This window comes from Trichosurus vulpecula, chromosome 1 (assembly GCF_011100635.1).
Source record: "Trichosurus vulpecula isolate mTriVul1 chromosome 1, mTriVul1.pri, whole genome shotgun sequence".
Taxonomy (NCBI): Eukaryota; Metazoa; Chordata; class Mammalia; order Diprotodontia; family Phalangeridae; genus Trichosurus; species Trichosurus vulpecula.
The window spans coordinates 391,087,197-391,099,079 of NC_050573.1; the positions used below are offsets into that span (position 1 = coordinate 391,087,197).

The following is an 11,883-nucleotide window of genomic DNA, read 5'->3' on the forward strand; positions in this document are numbered from 1 at the left end:
AGCTGTTGCTGCCTGCCTGATACTGCCTTCCAAGACCCATTCTATTTCCCTTGGCAGAATTGAGGGTGTGCCCACATAGAGGTTAGAGACCCTGTCAAATAGTTTTTGGAAGCTAATGACACAAGGCCACATGAAGGTAAGTCTTTTGATACTCTCATTATTATGCAACTTAACTAGATGCCCTTGGGCAACCTCAGAACTCACTGTTGCTCCTGTCTTTCTCGAAGTCAGAATAAAGGAAACAAGTCCCTGGCCCAATATCTTAATGGCCTAACTACAGAACATGCCATTCTAACCTCATTCTTTGTCTTGGCACAAGCAATTTAAAAATCACCTTAGCTTTTTTATCCTATTCAATTCAATGGACATTTCACTAAGTATTCAGATAGCACATGGAATTATATATAGCAGGAGATGCATATAGTGGGGTGCTCATGGCACTGACTTAAGAATGAAGGGTGTTTTTAGTAATGACTGATTTGAAAACATTTTGAAACTAAGTGCCATGGTAATACTTAGCTTGTTAAAAGGAAATTGGACCCAGCATAGCAGAATTCATGCTGGATGGTGCCTTCCCACCCAATGTGATTTTGATTAAAGTCCTGTGTTTTTCTAGCATTCTGGAGACACTGATTTCATGGGAGTCATTTTCCTTGTAATTTCTCCCAGAATTCCCAGTCAGCAGAGAACTGATACAACTGGGATTCTGGGCTGATTGGACCAAATCTGAATTGAGATTTGGAAAATGGTTGATACTTATTTCTGCAATACATAGAGATCTTCTAGATGAGAAGCTCCACGAGGGCAACGTTTGCCATTTATATTTGTCTCTCCTCAGCACCCAATGAAGCTCAAGGGATATCTATAAAACATGAACTACGTGCAAGGCATAGAAAAACAAAAAATACAAATATTTTTTCTTTGGACCAGGAAGGATGGAACACTTGCACAAATAAATAAAAGACAAGCTATAGAGTGCAAAGGGCAAAGGAAAGATCAAAGTACTCAAAGAATACTTAGAGAGAGACAGCAATAATAGCTGCAGGAATCAAGAAAGGCTTCCCAGAATTTGTAGCTTCTGGGGTGAGATCTGAAGGAAGAAGAGGATCCTGAAAGGTTGGGAGGATGAAGGAGCAAATGTATTCCAAGGAAAGTAGAATTCATGAAGGGAGGAATGTGAAATGCAGCTTAAAAGGCCAGTTGGAGTCAGAGTGAAGAAGCCCTTAATTGGCAAGCTAAGTTTATTCTATCCTAAAGACAACAGGGAATTTTGGAGCAGAGAAATACCATAGACAGACCTGAGCCCATCTTAGCAAGATTTTTTGGTGGCGGTCTGGAGGTTGAATCAGGAAGAGGAGAGACTGGAGGCAGAAGCACTAAGTAGAATGTTATCCAGTTATCCAAGTGAGTTAAATGCATAAAGGACTAAACTAGGGGTTTTCTTGGCAAAGATACTGGAGTGGTTTGCCGTTTCCTTCTCTAGCTTACTATACAGATGAGGAAACTGAGGCAAACAGGGTTAAGTGAATTGCCCAGGATCACAAAGCTAATAAGTATCTGAGGACAGATTTGAACTCAGGTTTTCCTGACTCTAGGCCCAACATTCTAATGACTGTTCCATCTAGGAGGTTTTATATAGGTATCTATTTGAAATCTCCAAATGATCAACACAATCCTCTCCCACTCCAAACCAAAAAAGGGGGAAAAAAGCCCATGATACACCTAAAAGCATTCAGAGAAATCTCTACATCCACCTCTACCATCTAAGTTCTGTTGCTAGTCTCTGGAGTTTTCCTAGTATTTGTTTCAAGGTGGTAGAATTGCTACAGAGCTGCTATTGTTCTTTTCCAAATGAACAGCAATAATATTCACCAATGAGGGTTAGGATTCAATGCTCTCAGTAAAATGAGGGGACTGGATTTGATGGCTGCTAAGACCCTTCTGCCAGCTCTAAAGCTTAGGATCCCTTCTTGCTCTAACATTCTAATATCTGGAAAGCTATCCCAAAAACCAGCGAGTTAATTCTGACAGGATCAGTGTGTCCTTGCTATGATTTTTTTTTAAAACATTTGCTGGAAAGCAAGTCATCTAAAGGCAGGGCACATCATCCCAAGGAGCTGGTTTCCATGGCTCCAATTTGGAAAGGAGACAAAGGGAGCCATCAGTCTGATCTGTAGGATTTGCAGATGCATCCACCCCCCTCCCAAATGAGAAGGCAACACACTACCACATCAGGTAGAAATGGATTGGTATGATTGTCATTTTACAAAGGAAATCTGGTTTCCACTGGTGGAGGTTTTCCATATTTTTCCTTCTCTCTAGTGATTCATCATGTCTCTTGCAAGGTTCTCGCAGTTCCATTGATCTGGAAGCAAAAAGACCCAGAATGTCTCAGGGGCCTATTGCTCTGCTCCCTTCAACAGGTATTCAGATGTACTGCTGGCATTGTGTTTAATCCCCAAAGAAGAAAGTGGCCCAAAATACTTTACATGAGAAATATAGAAAGAGTGTACTATTATCATAAACATATGCATTGGTAACAATGGAAAGGGAGCTAATTCGAATATAATTTGGCCCCATCATTGTATAAATCACTGATTGCATACAAATCATGTAAGAGTAATACATTTACATTTCTATTACTGAATATATGTAATCACCAGGATCCCAACAAACTTGAAAATTAATTAACAATGACTGCCAGCAATGAAAGGGAAATACTATAATAAGAGAATGGATCCTGAGAGGTAATGTAGGACTCTTTTAGATAACAGTAATCAACGTGAATATATACATGTGCATACACACAGATTTAATTATTATAATTGTCAACTTTCATTTTTGATGAGAAGTTCTGAAAGGCCAAAGGGAAAGCAAAAGGTGGAACAAGGATTCAAACCCAGGGAAGTCAACAGCACCATGCAATATGGAATTTTAGAGCAAAAAAGAACCTTAGAGATCATTCAGGTCCTTATTATTATCCCTTATTTTACAGAAGAGGAAACTGAGGCTCCCAAAGAAGTGATTTTTTTCAAGCTCACAGAGTGAGAGTCTAGAACCCAGGTCTACTCTGTCTTTTAGTCCAGGCAGGAGAGTACAGGTGGATGTATAATAACCAGCTCCCTGAAAAAATAAAAGTATACACTTTTAAATTTCATCTGTATCATCATTTTCTCCATCACTTTCTTAACATCAGCAAAAAAAAAAAAATACATCAAGCCCTAATTTGTTATATTTGCTCATTCCAGAAGCCTAAATATACACATTGAAAATTCAAGAATGTTAATAAACTGAGCCAGTAGGAGCTGCCTCCAGCACACCCTTGAGTACAGGGCTCAGTCCTCTGCCCCATGCTGCCTTCTCAGAAGGATGGTTGATCTGAACAGTCTGAAGAGGTGCTGAGACTAGAGCCCAGGTCCCTAAAGAAGTAGCTGTAATAAATGGGTGAAATGTTGGCTTTATTGGGACCTGTTTCTCTTCCGCACTAGCATGGCTAAGAACTGAAAATGATAAGTTTGGCGTATTGAGTGGGAATGAACTGGGTGGGTATGCCCAGTAGGTTAGGATCATTTTCAGGAAAGGAAGTCCACACAATAACATGATCTGTAAATAAAAACTATGACCTTTGCTGCCCAACACATAGGAGACAACTAATAAATAAGTGTTTATTGATCGGCTGATTGATCACTTAGTCAGTATTTACTAAGATTCAGATCCTTACACAGGTGCTGATAGCACAAAGTTCCTTTCCTTGCAATTGTTCCAATTGTCTTTATTCTGCTATTTTTCCATCTGGCTTCTTTTCTCCCCTCCCCCCGACCCTTTTTAATTTCCCAGCAAAGTTATGGAAAGCAGAAAAGACCAAAGTTTAACCAGACACAATATGTTGTGGTGGAAAATGCCCAGCATGGGGGTGGGGATGGAAGGACAGGAATTGGGAGGGGGGACTGGAGCGGGGTGTCCAATACCAAGATTCTGGTCCTAGCCTTGCCACTGGCAAGCTGGATAACCTTGGATAAATTATTTAGCCTCTTTGGGCCTTAGATCTCTTTCTGTAAAAGGAAAGAGTTGATCTCTAAGGTCTTTTCCAGCTTGAACATTCTCTGATCCTATTCCAAATGCAAAGTGCTTGTTGCGAAGCCCTATGGAAATACCACTCCTTTGCTTTTTTTCAGCTCATCTGCTTTCTTCTTCTCTTTAGATCCATTTCATCTTTAATGAGCACTAGCCAGGACATGCCCTTCATGTCCTCCCCAATTCTCATGGCCAGCTCATTGACTCCTGTATCATTTTTGCCATGGGAAAGTATTTTTTTCCCATTAATTTCCCCCCAGTTTTTTAGATCAAAGTCCATATTTTAACAAGTCATAGTGATTTAGCTAACATCCACAAATTTCCTTCCCTGTGTCTCCATTGAGCAAATCAGATTTCTAAAACTCCTCGCAATGGAAAAAGAAAAAAAACACATAAGGAGCAATTTCAGCACAGGGCAAATGTAATTATTGTATTTACCCCAAACCCAGACATTGCAAGGAAATTCACCCAAATACACACACACACACACACACACACACACAACACACACACACACAACACACAATACATGAATCCTTGGTCACCCACATTAAAAAATCTTTCAAATATCTCAATGACTCGAGCCACTTTGCCTGAAGAGGTGTAAAGAAAACTTGCTCCAAGATCAATGAAATAGAAGACCTGTTGTCAACCTGAAAAATAGATATCTGTGTCCAGGACCTTATGTCTCTATGCGGAAGAAGCTGTCAACAAGCGGAGAGCCCCAGCTGAGTTAGGGAAAGCACACTTCAGGTGGCACAAATTACTCTCACAGGTGATCTTGAGTGTCACAGGTGAAAGGTTTCCAAAGGACCAGCAGCACAACAGGGGCAAAGTAGACGGTAAGTCCAGTGGAATGAAATCAAATCAAGAAAAGAGACACTTCATCCTCCAGAGAATCTGGGGTGTAGAACAACAACCCCTTACTCCCAAATTCTGAACCCCATGAGTAGGCTAGTGTTTGGGGAAGGAATGGTAGCAGGAGAACTCAAGTCTTAGAAGCACCTGGACAACAGGAGTCCAGGGTGGCAATGAGGTGTGTTCAAACTACTCAGGGGACTAGGGGGTGCAGGAATAATGAGCTGAAGGACTGAGAAAAGGGATTGGCTTTGGTTCAGGTTTGGGTTTGGGTTTTGCATTTCTTTGTATCCCAAGCACTCAACACAAAGTGACTGCCATATAGCAAGCACTTAATAAATGTTTGTTGACTTGAAGAAGAGTGTCTCCCTCTCCAATTTAGGTGCCCTGGAGTAAAATCCTAGTCATTCATCCCACACTAATCATGCTTCCATTTTATGAAATTTTCTTTTTTCCTATAAAGGAAGAAATGAAGGATATACATTGTTTCACTTTATGAAGATGTGTGAAAATTATCTGAAATTATTGTTCCAAAGAGGCAGCAGGCATGGTAGTAAGGGTGCTGAGATCTGGAGTGGGGCAGATCAGGCCATGAATCCTGCTTCTGATACAATCAGTTGAATGACCCTGGACAAGTCAATTAACTTCTCCAAGCTTCAGTTTCCTGATGTGGATAATAATCCCTGTAGCACCTATCTCACAGAGTCCTTGTGAAATTCAAATGAGAAAATATGTGTAAAGTGCTTTACAAACATTAAGGTTTACATAAATGGTAGCTACTTTAAAAGCCTACTGACTGCACTAGTCTTGGGCAACAAAAAACTAAATTTTTTAAAGGTGGAAGGCACTTCAAAGGCCATCTAGTACAATTTCCTTTATTTTACAAACGAGGAAAGTGAGGCCCAAGGAAGTTAAGTGATGTGGCCAAGGTCACACGGTTGCTAAGTGACAAAAGTAGGACATGAACCCAGATTGTCTGACTCTGGAACCACTACCCTCGCAAGTTAAAGGTGAGGGCTTGCACCTATACATTATCACAAGAAAAAGCAAAGGTATGGTTGGCTTCCAGAATTGTAAAGAGTTAGGAAAATGAGCATGTGTAAAATTGGGGTTGGGATGAGAGACAGACAGAGAAAGAGAAGAACAGAGACAGAGAGGAGAGAGACAGACAGAGACAGAGGCAGACAGAAAAGACAAAGAAAGATAGAGACAGAGATGAGGAGATGAAAGATAGTGACACAGAAAGACAGAAAGGAGAAAGAAAGAGACAGATACTGACAGACAGAGAGAAAGGGAAGAACAGAGAGGAGAAAAACAGAGACACAGAGAGAGAGAGACAGAGGAAAAATACAAAAAGAGACCAAGACAGATAGGGAGATGAGAGACAGTGGCAAAGAGAGAAAAAGGAGAAAGAGAGGAAAGGAGAAACAAAGAGAGACAGACTCTGACAGAGAGAAGAGAGACAGAAATAGACAGACAGAAAGAGAGAGAGGATACATTGACAGAGACAGACAGAGACAGAGAGGAGAGGAAGGAAAATCCCAGACAATTCTAAATACTCAAAGCATCTCCATTCCTCTCTCATATATTTTCTGTCCAAAAAACTCTTCACATGTACCCTCATCCCTACTCCTGGGACTTCAATTAATTAATTCTAACAGTGTACATCCGAAGGGTGTGCTGGGGCATGATCATGCACCAGGAGTTTTCTCTGAGTATGCTGTGAATGGCATGAAACTTCCAATTGGAACCAAATTCATGTGCATGAGTCTCTTACAAATTGTATAAATCATAGTTCATGTTGCAGTTTTCCAGCTCTTCTATAGCAGACCCCAGTTCTTCACAGAAGAGAGAAAAACTGTGCTGTAAGTAAAAATTACTTGAAGACCACTGGGCTACAGAAAATGTATGTTGTAAAATTTGAAGGTGATTATTCTGGGATGATACTGAGGGTTTTGAGGGGAATGACAGCCTCCCTGAAGTTTTTTTTAACCATTCCATGTCCCACAGGAAGCAAGATTAACTTGTAGGCTGTGCCAGGGCAGGGTAGTGGATGCATCAGCCACATTTTCTTAAGGAAACAATTCTGCTGATTGGAACAGTGTTTTGCAAATGCCTACTTAGTCTTCATAGGTTACAGCTTTTTATAAAAATCCCCTAGCATCAGTTTTCCATTTTCCATTTTTTCCCCTCAAGTAGAAATAGTAATCAAGCATTGTAGAGTTGTATTGGTTACAAGTTTTCCCTTACCCGCTTCAAAGAGCAAACTACTCTCCTTTAGTAAGGAAGAATAGCTAAACTGTATTCACTTCCTTTCCCATAATTCTTCCTTTGTCATAAAACTGTTAGTATGTTTTTTTTTAATTTCCAGAAAGAGAATGGAGAGTATGTTTACAGTTTTGCCTTTATTTTTAGAATGCATTCTGTGTTCTTCTCCTAGCATTGTATATTGTTGTAGGGATCTCAAGTTCTAATTTATTTATTGTTAAAATGCTAATTATGCACTTGCCTTGTTTTTATTGAAGAAACTGGATAAGTACAAAGTTAACTGAGGATCTTTCAGAATGTCCTATTCTGAGCACTAGATATAAAATAAAACCCTGAGCGACAGAGCTAGATCGAAGCCCCAGTTGAATTTCAGATCAAAATGAATGTATGAGATCATGCAGTCCCTTTTCTGCCCCACCCCATCTGATAGATGAGAAGTCTGAGGTGCAGACCCAAGGTCTTGCCCAAGGTCACAGAGCTAGAAGTGACTAAGCCAGGACTCCTGACTCCTGGTCAGTCTTCGTCAAAGATCCTAACTTTCTGTGTTGTGAAACAGAATCCAGCCGATTTTGACTGCTTGTTTCAATAATACAGTAGAACTCCCAAGCCAAGGTGTGAGATGGTGGGTGACATACAGCTCCCCTGAATTAGAGAACCCAGGTTCAAATCCTGACTATATAATTTACTACTTGTATGACCCTGGACAAGTCACTGCCCTTTCTCTAGGCTACCATCACTCCCAGAAGCCATTCTCTTGAGAGTCCAAGTATAATGCTTTAACTTCTGGTTGTAAGGGGAAAATAGCCAGTTTTACATTGTATCCACGCACAATACAGCAAATTTCATTGTAGGAAGGTTTCTACTTTTCAATTGGCAGCATTTCAAAGCTCTTAAAATATTTGCTACCTATTAATCTAGCCTAGAGCACTGTCTGTCATGTAGTAGGTACTTAATAAATAATGCTTATTGACTTGACTTGAACAGAGTCACAAATTTAGAAATAGAAGAAATCTTATTAGAAATGGAAGAAATCGGGGGGCGGAGCCAAGATGGCAGCTGGTAAGCAGGGAATAGTGTGAGCTCCGTACCGAGACCCTCCAAAAACTTATAAAAAATGGCTCTGAACCAATTCTAGAACAGCAGAACCCACAAAACAGCAGAGGGAAGCAGGGCTCCAGCCCAGGACAGCCTAGATGGTCTCTGGGTGAGGTCTATCCCACACGGAGCTCGGAGCTGGGAGCTGGGAACGGAGTGGAGCAGAGCCCAGCCTGAGCGGCGTGGACGATCCAGACCAGAAGCCGGGCGGAGGGGGCCCTAGCGCCCTGATTCAGTGAGATGCGGCAGTTACGAGACTTCTCAACACACAAACACCAAAGACTGCTGAGAAGGTTAGTGGGAAAAGCTGCGGGAGTGGAAGGAGTTCGCGGTTCGACTTCCAGCCCCGGGGGGCAGCGGAGGTGGGGCAGCTACAGCTGTTGTTACTTCCGGCTCCAGGCCCACCTGGTGGGAGGAATTAAGTGGCGGATCAGAGCAGAGGTGCACAGCCTGCCGAAGATCTAAGCCCAGTTCGGGTTGGGGGCTCTTGGGGAAGGAGCAGTGCTGGTGTGGCAGAGCTGGCACCTCCCCCCCAAATGTGGAACATAGAACTCTGTAATCTACAAGCAGTCATACCCCACTGAAAAACTCAAGGGTCAAGTTAGTTGGCTGGGAATATGGCCAGGCAGCGAAAACGCACCGAGATTCAGTCTCAGACTTTGCATTCTTTCTTTGTTGACAAAGAAGACCAAAACATACAGACAGAAGAAATTAATAAAGTCAAAGAGCCTACAACAGAAACCTCCAAGAAAAACATGAACTGGTCCCAGGCCATGGAAGAGCTCAAAAAGGAGTTGGAAAAGCAAGTTAGAGAAGTAGAGGAAAAATTGGGAAGAGAAATGAGAAGGATGCGAGAAAACCATGAAAAACAAGTCAATGACTAGCTAAAGGAGACCCAAAAAAATACTGAAAAATACACTGAAGAAAACAACACCTTAAAAAACAGACTAACTCAAATGGCAAAAGAGCTCCAAAAAGCCAATGAGGAGAAGAATGCCTTGAAAGGCAGAATTAGCCAAATGGAAAAGGAGGTCCAAAAGACCACTGAAGAAATTACTACTTTAAAAATTAGATTAGAGCAAGTGGAAGCTAGTGACTTTATGAGAAATCAGGATATTATAAAACAGAACCAAAGGAATGAAAAAGTGGAAGACAATGTGAAATATCTCCTTGGTAAAACCACTGACCTGGAAAATAGATCCAGGAGAGATAATTTTAAAATGATTGGACTACCTGAAAGCCATGATCAAAAAAAGAGCCTAGATACCATCTTTCAAGAAATTATCAAGGAGAACTGCCCTGATATTCTAGAGCCACAGGGCAAAATAGAAATTGAAAGAATCCATCGATCACCTCCTCAAATAGATCCCAAAAAGAAATCTCCTAGGAATATTGTCGCCAAATTCCAGAACTCCCAGATCAAGGAGAAAATACTGCAAGCAGCCAGAAAGAAACAATTTGAGTATTGTGGAAACCCAATCAGAATAACCCAAGATCTGGCAGCTTCTACATTAAGAGATCGAAGGGCTTGGAATGCGATATTCCAGAGGTCAATGGAGCTAGGATTAAAACCTAGAATCACCTACCCAGCAAAACTGAGTATCATGTTCCAAGGCAAAATATGGAGTTTCAATAAAATAGAGGACTTTCAAGCTTTCTCAATGAAAAGACCAGAACTGAATAGAAAATTTGACTTTCAAACACAAGAATCAAGAGAAGCATGAAAAGGTAATCAAGAAATGGAAATTGCAAGGGACTTACTGAAGTTGAACTGTTTTGTTTACATTCCTACATGGAAAGATGATGTGTATGATTCATGAGACCTCAGTATTAGGGTAGTTGAAGGGAATATGCATATATATATGTTTATGTATGTATATAAGTGAATGTGTATGTATGTATGTATCTATGTGTATATGTATGCATGTGTATGTATGTATGTATATATATGTGTGTTTATATATATATATGTATGTATGTATGTAAAAGAGAGAGAGCAGACACAGGGTGAGTTGAAGATGAAGGGAAGATATCTAAAAGAAATAAAATGAAATTAAGGGATGAGAGAGCAACATACTGAGAGAGGGAGATAGGGAGAGATAGAATGGGGTGGATCATCTCACATAAAGGTGGCAAGAGGAAGCAGTTCTGTGGGAGGAGGGGAGAGGGCAGGTGAGGGGGGAATGAGTGAACCTTGCTCTCATCAGATTTGGCCTGAGCAGGGAATACCATACATACTCAGTTGGGTATCTTACCCCACAGGAAAGAAGAGGGAGGAAGATAAAAAAAAATAAAAGGGGGGGGATGATGGAGGGGAGGGCAGATGGGGGTGGAGGTAATCAAAACAAACACTTTGGAAAGGGGACATGGTCAAGGGAGAAAATTCAATAAAGCGGGATGGGTTGGGAAGGAGCAAAATGTAGTGAGCCTTTCACAATATGAATATTGTGGATGGGTTATACATAATGATACATGCGTGGCCTAGGTTGAAGTGCTCAACTTCTTAGGGAGGGTGGGTAGGAAGGGAAGAAGTGAGAGAATTTGGAACTCAAAGTTTTAAAAACAGATGTTCAAAAACAAAAAAAAAGTTTTTGCATGCAACTAAAAAATAAGATACACAGGCAATGGGGCGTAGAAATTTATCTTGTCCTACAAGAAAGGAAGGGAAAAGGGGATGAGAGAGGAGGGGGGTGATAGAGGGGAGGGCTGACTGGGGAACAGGGCAACCAGAATATATGCCATCTTGGAGTGGAGGGGAGGGTAGAAATGGGGAGAAAATTTGTAGTTCAAACTGTTGTGAAAATCAATGCTGAAAACCAAATATGTTAAATAAATAAATTTAAATAAAATAAAAAAAATAAAAATAGAAATGGAAGAAATCGTGCTTGCTTCGGCAGCACATATACTAAAATTGGAACGATACAGAGAAGATTAGCATGGCCCCTGAGCAAGGATGACACGCAAATTCGTGAAGTGTTCCATATTTTCTGGGGCGGCTAGGTGGCACAGTGAGTGGAGCACCAGCCCTGGAGTCAGGACAACCTGAGTTCAAATCTGGCCTCAGACACTTGACACACTTACTAGCTGTGTGACCTTGGGCAAGTCACTTGACTCCAATTGCCCTGCCTTCTCCCCTCCAAAAAAACAAACAAAAAAAACCATAAAAAAAATAAAAATTTAAAAAAAAAGAAATGGAAGAAATCACCCAGGTTCTTTATTTTACAGATAAAGAAACTAAAACAAAAAAAGATCAAATGACTTGCCCAAGGTGGTAAGTGGCAGAGATAGGATTTGAACCCAGGTCCCTTGACTTCTATCTAGCCCACTTGCCACTACACCACACAGCTTCCTAGAATATTGATATTACTAATTCAAATAAGGAAATTGAACCACAAGGACACTGATGATTTTTCTGTTACACATAAATTTTATTAGTAAAATAGCTTTGTACAAAATGGTAATCAATGTGCCACTCACCCAAGAAATTTGAAAAAATGTTCATTTATGTCATAGATTTGCAGGCACTAACCTAATGCCCAATAAGATGCTGATAAATATTAAAGAAAAACCCAATCCTCCATACCCTAT

General features: G+C 40.8%; 1 non-coding gene across 1 annotated transcript; it reads left to right on the forward strand.

Moving 5' to 3' along the window:
• The first annotated feature begins 11,176 nt into the window (after positions 1-11,176).
• On the forward strand, positions 11,177-11,283 carry LOC118835148. The gene has a single exon (XR_005009482.1). It is a non-coding gene; the product is annotated as a U6 spliceosomal RNA (small nuclear RNA).
• The last annotated feature ends 600 nt before the right edge of the window (positions 11,284-11,883 follow it).